This window comes from Triticum urartu, unplaced genomic scaffold (genome assembly GCF_056163025.1).
Source record: "Triticum urartu cultivar PI428250 unplaced genomic scaffold, HENAU_Tu73 scaffold2, whole genome shotgun sequence".
NCBI lineage: Eukaryota > Viridiplantae > Streptophyta > Magnoliopsida > Poales > Poaceae > Triticum > Triticum urartu.
This window is the reverse complement of record NW_028260368.1, coordinates 11,597,019-11,609,011: the sequence shown is the minus strand read 5'-3', so window position 1 is coordinate 11,609,011 and position 11,993 is coordinate 11,597,019. Positions and strand designations below refer to the sequence as shown.

At 36.0% G+C, this 11,993-nt stretch overlaps 2 non-coding genes across 2 annotated transcripts; both read right to left on the bottom strand.

Moving 5' to 3' along the window:
- Positions 1–829: 829 nt before the first annotated feature.
- Positions 830–903, bottom strand: TRNAW-CCA (transfer RNA tryptophan (anticodon CCA)). The gene has a single exon. It is a non-coding gene; the product is annotated as a tRNA-Trp (tRNA).
- A 139-nt stretch (positions 904–1,042) lies between these two features.
- Positions 1,043–1,116, bottom strand: TRNAP-UGG (transfer RNA proline (anticodon UGG)). Its single transcript has one exon. It is a non-coding gene; the product is annotated as a tRNA-Pro (tRNA).
- Positions 1,117–11,993: the final 10,877 nt, after the last annotated feature.

Genomic DNA, 11,993 nt, shown 5'->3' with positions numbered 1-11,993 from the left:
GTTTATTTATCTCTTATTCAAAAATTTCCCTGAAAATTGAATTTCTTTTTTTCATTCAATGGGGTTAGATGATCTAGTTCTTAATATTATTACTTTACTCAATTGACAAATTCCACAACAAATCTCTTGATTCGGAATTAGGGACTCATGTATCATCTGATGAATCCACTTTCTTTTACACTTCTGTATCTTACTCTATCTTGTTTTTTAGTATTATCTAAAATAACTGATGAATTATGAATTTTCCATAACTTAGGTAAATGCTTTACCAACATATGTAGTGTAGTAAAAAAAAATAAATGGAATTTAACTCTTTCATGCTTACTTTAACTAGTTATTTTGGTTTTCTACTGGCTGCTTTAACTATAACCCCAGCTCTATTTATTGGCTTGAACAAGATACGCCTTATTTGAATTGACTGAATAATTATAATTCAGAAAAGAAAAATCTTTCTTTGGGATTCCTGGCATTCTACGACTCTTTTCCAGACTAATTAGGAATTCTTTTCTTGGTCATTGAGATTCGTGGATAATTTAGAGTACTATTTAGGGATAGATCGTACCTCTTTTTTTATCCCCTCGAACAAATCGAAATGATTGAAGTTTTTCTATTTGGAATCGTCTTAGGCCTAATTCCTATTACTTTAGCGGGATTATTCGTGACTGCGTATTTGCAATACAGGCGTGGGGATCAGTTGGATCTTTGATTGAGTCATTTTTTTTTTTTGATTGACCTCCTCCAGACCAGAGAGGAGGTCAAATTGAAATTGGAGTTACAATTCAATTTTGTTAAGTTATTTTACTCTGCTTCGACATAAAATAGATGGAATCACGCTCTGTAGGATTTGAACCTACGACATCGGGTTTTGGAGACCCGCGTTCTACCGAACTGAACTAAGAGCGCTTTCATTCATTCAAAAAGAAAATCTTTTTCTATTCCTAATGTATCTCACGTACGTATAGTCTCCACAAATTCAAGTTATACCCACTTTACTTTAATTGATCTCGTCGCTACTGCCTATAAAGAAGAAAGAAGTAATAGGTAGGGATGACAGGATTTGAACCTGTGACATTTTGTACCCAAAACAAACGCGCTACCAAGCTGCGCTACATCCCTTTTCCAAATTAAATTGTTGTACAATGCCATTGTACACAATTCCTGTCTTCTTTTCCACATCATAATTTTCTTCTTCTTTCTTTCTCTATCTATATATAGAACCCTCGTGTCATTTCTTCTTTTTGGTCTCATATAATTAAGGAATTATATACATATAAAATCCAATATAATTTCGCCTATAAAAGAAGGATTACTTTTCCTTGGTAATATATAGGAAGAAGGGGTCATCTTTTTCTTTTTTAGGGATAGGAAAATTTCGTCGATATGGTTCATTTTATATATAGCATAACAATCTTGGGCAAGAGTTTATGATCATATATGTATTCCAACAAGGAAGGAGGATTTTCAATGCGGGATATAAAAACATATCTCTCTGTAGCACCCGTGCTAAGTACTCTATGGTTTGGTGCTTTAGCAGGTTTATTGATAGAAATTAATCGTTTATTCCCAGATGCTTTGTCATTCCCTTTTTTTTAATTCTAGTTATTGCTATGGGAGGGATAGATTTCTTCGTGATATGACAAAATTTGATCCTTTTCAATCTTTTTTTAGTATCGGAAGGAAAAAGAAAGAAAAGATGGATTGGGTTGAACCTCAGAGTCATTAAAAATTTGGTAAACCCCATTTTTGAAAATAGAAATTCAATTTAAAGGGGTACCCAAGCTAAATAAGGCCTCAGAAATCAGAGCATAGAAAAGGCGGGGCTGGCTAATTAAATGAAAGGATTTCGAACCAAATATCTTTGCTAATTCGACAAGGATTGTATTCTTTAATTATTTCTCTATTTTTTATTACTTAATTAAAGAATAAAAAAAAATTATTCTAATGAATTTTATTCTTCTTCTTCGGATTCAAAATAGAAGAATAAAAGAATAAGTAGAAGAATTAAGTTAAGTCAATCCAAAAAGAAAAGGAGGTTCATGGCCAAGGGAAAAGATGTTAGAATCAGAGTTATTTTGGAATGCATCAGTTGTGTTCGAAAAGGTGCCAATGAGGAATCGACGGGGATTTCTAGATATAGTACTCAAAAGAATCGCCACAATACACCCGGACAATTAGAATTCAAAAAATTTTGTCGTTATTGTCGCAAGCATACGACTCATCACGAAATAAAGAAATAGGAACATCGTGTGTTTGATCTTTCCAAACAACAGAAAGAGTAAGAACTTCATATTTAATATATAAAGAAAACATAGTATAGAATACAAAATACAAATCAACTCATCTGATTTCCGGTAGATATTATTTCATATGTATAGAGGGTATTCATATACTATAATATGAATCAAATAAGATATGGATCAAAGAAAAACTACTTCTTCTGGATCCTAAATTAATAAAATAAAGAAGTGAATTTTCAAATTTTCAAATTTTAAATAAGGAATAAATCATGTATACATCTAAACAACCTTTTCTTAAATCTAAGCAACCCTTTAGTAAATCCAAGCAAACTTTTAATAAATCCAAGCAACCCTTTCGTAAATCCAAGCAAACTTTTCGTAAATTCAAGCAACCTTTTCGTAAATCTAAACAACCTTTTCGTAGGCGTCCCCGGATTGGCCCGGGAGATCGAATTGATTATAGAAACATGAGTTTAATTAATAGATTTATTAGTGAACAAGGAAAAATATTATCGAGACGAATAAATAGATTAACCTTGAAACAACAACGATTAATTACTCTTGCTATAAAACAGGCTCGTATTTTATCTTTCTTACCGTTTCGTAACTATGAGAACGAAAAGCAATTTCAAGCCCAGTCAATTTCAATAATTACAGGTTCTAGACCCAGAAAAAATAGACATATTCCTCAATTAACGCAAAAGTACAATTCCAATCGAAACTTAAGAAACAACAACCAAAATTTAAGAAACAACAACCGGAACTTAAGTTCCGATTGTTGATGTTTTATTCGAATTCGAAAGGGCCAGACCTATATATATTATAAAGAAAGTAATCCAGCTCGTTGATTCCTACCACTTAATCTTAATTTATTGTATCTTCCCGGAGTTCCCTCTCCGGGAATTCATCTTTTATTATTCCAGTATATTACTTTATTTATACCTTTAATTGATGATCTTTATTTTATTGGAAATCGTGTAAAGATTATTTGGATTTGATACAGCTACTTGTGCAAGCATTTTACGATTAAGAATCAATTTCTTCTTGTACAGGTTGTGTATTAATTTACTATAACTATCGAATACTTTATATACCCGCGTTGCTGCGTTTATCCGAGTGATCCACAAACGACGAAAATCCCTCTTTTGCCTACCTCTATCTCGATGAGAGGAAACAAAAGCTCTTTTTACCTGTTGGGTAATCATTCGATTAAGTCTTAAATGAGCCCCTCTAAAGTTTGAGGCAAATGAACGCATTTTTGTTCGTCGTCTCCGGGCTATATATCCTCGCGGAACTCTGGTCATTGAATCAAATTAACCTTAATGAATAACTAATGATTTCTCTTCTTTTAGCCACCCTTTTTCTCATTAATAACAAAACTAATTATTCCGATATATAAAATATTAATTCCAATGGCTTTTGCTATAGTAACCTTCCCAACCACGATTTTTTATTCCACTCCGTTCAGTTATTTCTATACGAAATAACAAATTCATTCTAATAATACTAAAAAAAATAGTGGGTTCCATCGTTTCTATGGTTCCCTTTTAAACGGTGAGGCCCTCTCTATACACCGGAGCCCTTTCTTTCATCAAAAGGTATTGCGAACTTGTATAGTCCACATTCTTTGGCTCTACCTATCCATTATAGAGTAAATAGCTCTTTTCACAATAAGAGTTATCCATACAGTGACGGTATTTAATTATGAAAGTTGGCTAAGTAGCTGACCCTGTTAGTCCGTTCTTTTAAGATAAAGGAGCATAAGCCTTTTTCTTTTTATTACTATTTCCTCCGCTTAATGGATAACCATTTGCTACCAATGGGAGAATTGCTTCTTATTTCCAATTTAGATAATTGGATTTGCACCAAAGGAAACCATAAATTCCATATACCATAGAAATCTAGGATAGAGAAGCTATATCCTATTCATTGGTACTAATCATGGATACTTCAATTTTTTTTATATTTGTTTGAAGTCATGATCTGAACGAGTCGCACATACACCCTAGCACATGTTCCTCGACGCTGAGGGCATCCTTTAAGCGCGGCCGTTTTTCGAGCATTTCGTATTGGCTGTCTTGCGTTTCTAATAAGTTGTTTAACCGTCGGCATGTTGTATGTATATAGAAAAAAATGGATTGGTTTAGATCCATCTTAACCTGATGATTGCTCATCATGAAGTCTTTCTATTTTCTATTAAATCGAGGAAAACACGAATTTAGCTGTGAAATAACTTTACAAGAAATCCGGACACTACCAATCCTTAAACATTTCTGGAAACCACACTGGATCAGTATCGCAGTGCTTGTCAATCATTTCATCCCCTACAATATCGACAAGTCCATAAGCTTTGGCTTCGTCTGCTGACATAAAAACATCCCTTTCCATGTCTTCGGATACAACCCAAAAAGGCTTGCCTGTTCTTACTGCATAAACCCTTGTGATCATTTCGCGAACTTTGTGTAACTCTTCTACTTCTAGTAAAAATTCTGGTGTCCTTGCCCGATAATAAGCACTAGCAGGTTGGTGAAGCATAATCCTCGCGTGAGGGAATGCTATACGCTTGGTGGGTTCTCCTCCAAGCAGAATGAAGGACGCCATGGAGGCGGCTATTCCGAGGCATATTGTATATATATCTGGTGTCACCGTTTGCATCGTATCAAAAATAGCCATTCCTGAGATTAGCCACCCGCCTGGGGAGTTTATAAACAAAAAAATATCACTAATTCCATCTTCTATACTCAGATATACCATGAGACCTGTAATATGATTCGTGATCTCGCAACGAATCTCTTGACCTAAAAAAAGTGTCCTTTCTCGATACATAACATTGTATAAGTCAACCCAAGTCGCTTCTTCATCTCCAGGAATCCGGTAAGGTACTTTTGGAACACCAATGGGCATATTAGATTAATATTATTAAATTTAAGTAAGAAAACCACACTTTAATATGGAAACGTAAGAATGGAACAGAAAGAAAGAATCCGCAGTTTATTGTCTTAATTTTTATTCTTATTCTATATGAATATTATAGATTCTATTAATACGTAGATTGAAAGGTTATACATATAAGGAATGTAAGACAGATTGAATAAAGAAAAGGGAATGGGTGATTTGAATGCTAAACAAAGAGGGGTAGCGATCTATTCTTCGTTTTTTCCAAATTGGCCAAGTTACCCATTGCATATTGGCACTTATCGAGTATAGAATAGATCTGCTTCTCTTTCTTCTTATGAACAGAATTGGCTTCTTATTTTTAATGGAATGAAATAAATATTCGCGCTTTCTGACACAGAATCCCCTAGAAGGGTTAGGTACATAGGATATGGATAGTCTTTTTCAATGCGATAAAATAAAGCGACATCGTGTCTATTTTTCTTTGCTAAAGGGGTATTTCCATGGGTTTGCCTTGGTATCGTGTTCATACTGTCGTATTGAATGATCCGGGTCGATTGCTTGCGGTGCATATAATGCACACAGCTCTAGTTTCTGGTTGGGCTGGCTCAATGGCTTTATACGAATTAGCAGTTTTTGATCCCTCTGATCCTGTTCTGGATCCAATGTGGAGACAAGGTATGTTCGTAATTCCCTTCATGACTCGTTTAGGAATAACGGATTCGTGGGGTGGTTGGAGTATTTCAGGAGGAACTGTAACAAATCCGGGTATTTGGAGTTATGAAGGTGTGGCAGGTACGCATATTGTGTTTTCTGGCTTGTGTTTCTTGGCAGCGATCTGGCATTGGGTATATTGGGACCTAGAAATATTCTCTGATGAGCGGACGGGAAAACCCTCTTTGGATTTGCCCAAGATCTTTGGAATTCATTTATTTCTTGCAGGGGTGGCTTGCTTTGGCTTTGGGGCATTTCATGTAACGGGTTTGTATGGTCCTGGGATATGGGTATCCGATCCTTATGGACTAACTGGAAAAGTACAAGCTGTAAATCCAGCGTGGGGTGCAGAAGGTTTTGATCCTTTTGTTCCGGGGGGAATAGCTTCTCATCATATTGCTGCGGGTACATTGGGTATATTAGCGGGCTTATTCCATCTTAGTGTCCGTCCGCCTCAACGTCTATATAAAGGATTACGTATGGGCAATATTGAAACTGTACTTTCCAGTAGTATCGCTGCTGTTTTTTTTGCAGCTTTCGTAGTTGCTGGAACTATGTGGTATGGGTCAGCAACGACCCCAATCGAATTATTTGGGCCTACTCGTTATCAGTGGGATCAGGGATACTTTCAGCAAGAAATATATCGAAGAGTTAGCAATGGTTTAGCCGAAAATCTTAGTTTATCAGAAGCTTGGTCTAAAATTCCCGAAAAATTAGCCTTTTATGATTATATTGGTAATAATCCGGCAAAAGGGGGATTATTCAGAGCAGGCTCAATGGACAATGGGGATGGAATAGCTGTTGGATGGTTAGGACATCCCGTCTTTAGAGATAAAGAAGGACGTGAGCTTTTTGTACGCCGTATGCCTACTTTTTTTGAAACATTTCCGGTTGTTTTGGTAGATGAGGAGGGAATTGTTAGAGCAGACGTTCCTTTTAGAAGAGCAGAATCCAAATATAGTGTTGAACAAGTAGGTGTAACGGTGGAGTTCTATGGTGGCGAACTTAATGGAGTAAGTTATTCTGATCCTGCTACTGTAAAAAAATATGCGAGGCGTTCTCAATTAGGGGAAATTTTTGAATTAGACCGGGCTACTTTGAAATCTGATGGTGTTTTTCGCAGCAGTCCAAGGGGTTGGTTCACTTTTGGTCATGCTACCTTTGCTTTGCTCTTCTTTTTCGGACACATTTGGCATGGCGCTAGAACATTGTTCCGAGATGTTTTTGCTGGTATTGATCCAGATTTGGATGCTCAAGTGGAATTTGGAACATTCCAAAAAGTGGGAGATCCAACTACAAGGAAACAGGCAGTTTGATACACATTGTTATAGTATCTTTCACCTCTCTTTTTTGATTTGACATGGGAAACATCTCCCATCCTTTCTTTGACTCTTTTTCTTTCTTTATATGGGAAATTATCCCAAATGACAAATGAATAGGTGTGGAAGTTATAATTGTAAATAAACCAGGATCGAATCTATGGAAGCATTGGTTTATACGTTCCTTTTAGTTTCGACTTTAGGGATAATTTTTTTCGCTATCTTCTTCCGAGAACCACCTAAGGTTCCACCAACTCCAACTAAAAGAATAAAATAATTTCATTTAAGTAAGAAGTCCCCCTATCTGGGAGACTTCTTACTTAAATTAGTCTCCGTGTTCTTCGAATGGATCTCTTAATTGTTGAGAGGGTTGCCCAAACGCGGTATATAAGGCATACCCAGTAAAGCTTACAAGTAAACCAGATATGGAGATGGCGACTAAAGTTGCTGTTTCCATTTTTATAGAATTTCAAGATTACAATGGATCTACGAAAAGATCGTGTATTTACAACTACAACGGAATAGTATACAAAGTCAACACCAATGATTAAATAGAATTTATGGCTACACAAACCGTTGAAGATAGTTCTAAACCTAGGCCAAAACGAACTGGTGCAGGTAGTTTACTGAAACCCTTGAATTCGGAATATGGGAAAGTCGCCCCGGGTTGGGGGACTACTCCTTTTATGGGGATCGCAATGGCTTTATTCGCTATATTCCTATCTATCATTTTAGAAATTTATAATTCTTCCGTTTTACTGGACGGAATTTTAACCAATTAGGTTTCTACTAACTAAAACTAGGAAGTCAGAGTTTTTCCATCCAAAAAAGCCTTTCTAGTTTAAGATCTACATTTCTAGATATTATGGTAGTTCGACCGCGGAATTTTTTTGTTTCGGTATCTCTGGAATATGAGTGTGTGACTTGTTAGAATTGATCCTATTGATAATACATAGAAAGGGCCTGTTATCTCTATCAAGATGATTCTAATTCGTCAGATATTATTTATTCTAGTATCTGGAACACGAAATAGATAGAGTGGATCAAAAAAAAATGGAACTATGATTCATACTCACTATTAAGACCTCGCAACCAGACTGAAAAATTCAAGTAGTTCTTAAATAAAAATAAAAAAGAAATTTTCTTCCTTCCAATTTTGTTTGCCCAAAAGACAACTTTTTTTCTCTCGATTTTGTCGAGTCATTACACTGATTCAATAAATGATTATCAAGCGGTTCTTATTCGAAGAACCCTTGCCTTTTGTTTAGCTTGAGACTAAATCATCGTGGCTCTAGTATGAATCTAAGGTTTTAATTGAACTGATTCATAGGATCTCAACAAGATAATTTCTATATTACGCATAAAAAAACAAATCCTTTATAGGGAAGAGAAAAGTCAAGAAGCCTCTAATGACCAACATAAGGGAAAGGAAGAAAGAAAGACGCGCCAACTTGAGATTTTTTGGCATTATCATCACAAAGAAGATATTCCGGATTTTTCTTATTTGATATCTTCAAGGCAAATCGACCCAATTCAGTGGCTGATGAAGTTTTGAACCTTTTTTCTAATATTCGTTGAAAATTTTTGTGTTTCTGCTTGAGCCGTACGAGATGAAATTTTCATATACGGCTCTTAGAGGGGGACTCGGGTTAGTTACCTATCTCAATAAAGTATATGATTGGTTTGAGGAACGTCTTGAGATTCAGGCAATTGCAGATGATATAACTAGTAAATATGTTCCTCCCCATGTCAACATATTTTATTGTTTAGGGGGAATTACACTTACTTGTTTTCTAGTACAAGTCGCTACCGGTTTTGCTATGACTTTTTACTACCGACCAACCGTTACAGAGGCTTTTTCCTCGGTTCAATACATAATGACCGAGGCCAACTTTGGTTGGTTAATCCGATCAGTTCATCGATGGTCAGCAAGTATGATGGTTTTAATGATGATCCTGCATGTATTTCGTGTGTATCTCACAGGGGGATTTAAAAAACCCCGCGAATTAACTTGGGTCACAGGTGTGGTTTTGGCTGTTTTGACTGCATCATTTGGTGTAACTGGTTATTCTTTGCCTTGGGATCAAATTGGCTATTGGGCAGTCAAAATTGTGACAGGTGTACCTGACGCCATTCCGGTAATAGGATCGCCTTTAGTGGAGTTATTACGCGGAAGTGCTAGTGTGGGCCAATCCACTTTGACTCGTTTTTATAGTTTACATACCTTTGTACTGCCTCTGCTTACTGCCGTATTTATGTTAATGCACTTTCCAATGATACGTAAGCAAGGTATTTCGGGTCCTTTATAGGGAAGGCATATCATAGAGAATTATAATTATCATATATCATATCGGGTAGGTTTTGGTATTTCATTGCTACAAGCATGGGTTATTGTAAAATAACACATGTCATTTGGATACTTCTCTTCAACTCCAAAGTATTTTTATACAATACAAATAGTTGAAGTTAATTTTACGAAAGAAAAAAGGCGGATTATGGGAGTGTGTGACTTGAATTATTGATTTGGCCATGCAGATAAAGAATTGGATCTGCCACATTAGAATTCACAACCAAAGGTGTCTCCGCATCCAATCAACATGTAAGTCCCCTACCTAGGAAGGATAGGCTGGTTCACTTGAGGAGAATATCTTCTATGATCATACCGCAACCATGTCATCCATGAACAGGCTCCGTAAGATCCCATAGAGTAGAAATGGAATAAGTCATGTGACATGATCCAGTTCTCTATTTATTACACTTACCTTTTTATTATAGTATGGAAATGCATTCATTTTCTTTGCATCGATTGTGATCCGCAATACTATCGGAGTAAAAGAAGGGATCTAAGGAAGAATGTAGGCTAAACTTTTTGATTTTTTATTAGTAACAAGTAAATATTTTGTTTGGAGGTAAGAAACTTGCGATATTGAGGGGATAAATACCAACTAATCAAGAGACATGAGACAATCCACAAAGCAATTGATCATGATCAAATTTGTAAGCCCACTTGGATATTGAGCATTTACCCATAAGAATAGGATTATTTTCAATGAGTAGTTGTAGGTGCAACTTCGGAAAAGAGAATCTGATAAAGCTTTTCTTGCCTAGAGTCATTGAGTCATTATAAACCTTAATTCTATTAAGGATCTTCCGCGGTCTTATTTCTTTCACTCTTGCTCGAGCCGGATGATGATAAATTCTCATGTCCGGTTCCTTTGGGGGATGGATCCTAAAGAGTTCACCTATCCCAATAACAAAGAAACCAGACTTAAATGATCCTGTATTAAGAGCTAAATTAGCTAAAGGGATGGGACATAATTATTACGGGGAACCCGCATGGCCCAACGATCTTTTATATATTTTTCCAGTAGTAATTCTAGGTACTATTGCATGTAATGTAGGTTTAGCGGTTCTCGAGCCATCAATGATTGGTGAACCGGCAGATCCGTTTGCAACTCCTCTGGAAATATTACCCGAGTGGTACTTCTTTCCCGTGTTTCAAATACTCCGTACGGTACCCAATAAGTTATTGGGCGTTCTTTTAATGGTTTCTGTGCCAACAGGCTTATTGACAGTACCTTTTCTAGAGAATGTCAATAAATTCCAAAATCCATTTCGCCGCCCAGTAGCTACGACCGTTTTTTTAATCGGTACTGTAGTAGCTCTTTGGTTAGGTATTGGAGCAACATTACCCATTGATAAATCATTAACTTTAGGTCTTTTTTAGATATTTTTTGATTCATTCAACCGTGAAGTACCATAGGTATCTAGGAAATAGTTACTTCCAAGTGAATCTTCCCTAGATACCTAAAATCCATTTTATTATGATCCATTTCGCGAAAATATAGATTGTACCAAAGATGCTAAATTGTTTTCTTTTTATTCTAACTCGAAAAAGAAGAAGAAAAAAAATTGCAATGGATTTAAAACGAGAGTTTATTCTTAAGTAAATCAATTGGGAGATGCTTCTCTAGAGTGTCCCATATATGTTTTCTATCTTCCATACGAAAACTGTCAATTCTCAGAAGATCTTCTTCAGTCTTACTCAAAAGGTCCAATAGTGTATGTATATTGGCCCTTTTTAGACAATTATACGTTCTAGAAGTCAATTCTAATTGATCAATAAAAATACAATTCAATGGAATTCCTTTTTTGTTTTTCTTTAGATTAGTTAATCTTTTTTGAAAAGTAAAAAGGGGTGGAGTAAACCTGTTTTTATTTTCTTCGAAACTAGCGCCCTCTTCCTCCGCGTGTAGAAAAGGAAGAAATAAATCAATCAAATTACGAGAAGCCTCATAAAGTGCTTCCTTAGGGGTTAAACTTCCATTAGTCCATATTTCTAGAAAAAGTATCTCGTGTTTTTCATTTCCATTCCCACAAGAAAAAATACTATAATTCACATTTCGAACAGGCATGGATACAGCATCTATAGGATAACTTCCATCTTGATAGTTCTTTCTGAGTTCTGTCTGATATCCACGATCTCTCTTGATCTGTAAATCAATACAGAAATCAATGGGCTCTGTCAAGTTAGCTATAGGTTGTGCCGTATCAACGATTTCTACGGAAGGCGGTAAGATGATATCTTGAGCAGTTATGTATCTAGGACCTTTGACGCAAATGGATGCGTCTCTAACTCCATAGAGATTACTTCTCAATACAATTTCTTTCAAATTTAGTAAAATTTCTTGTACGGATTCTTCAATACCTGCTATTGTAGAATACTCGTGCGGCACGCTCCCAAATTTTGCACGTGTGATACATGTTCCTTCTATTTCTCCAAGTAAAGCTCTTCGCAAGGCAATACCGACGGTGTCCGCTTGACCTT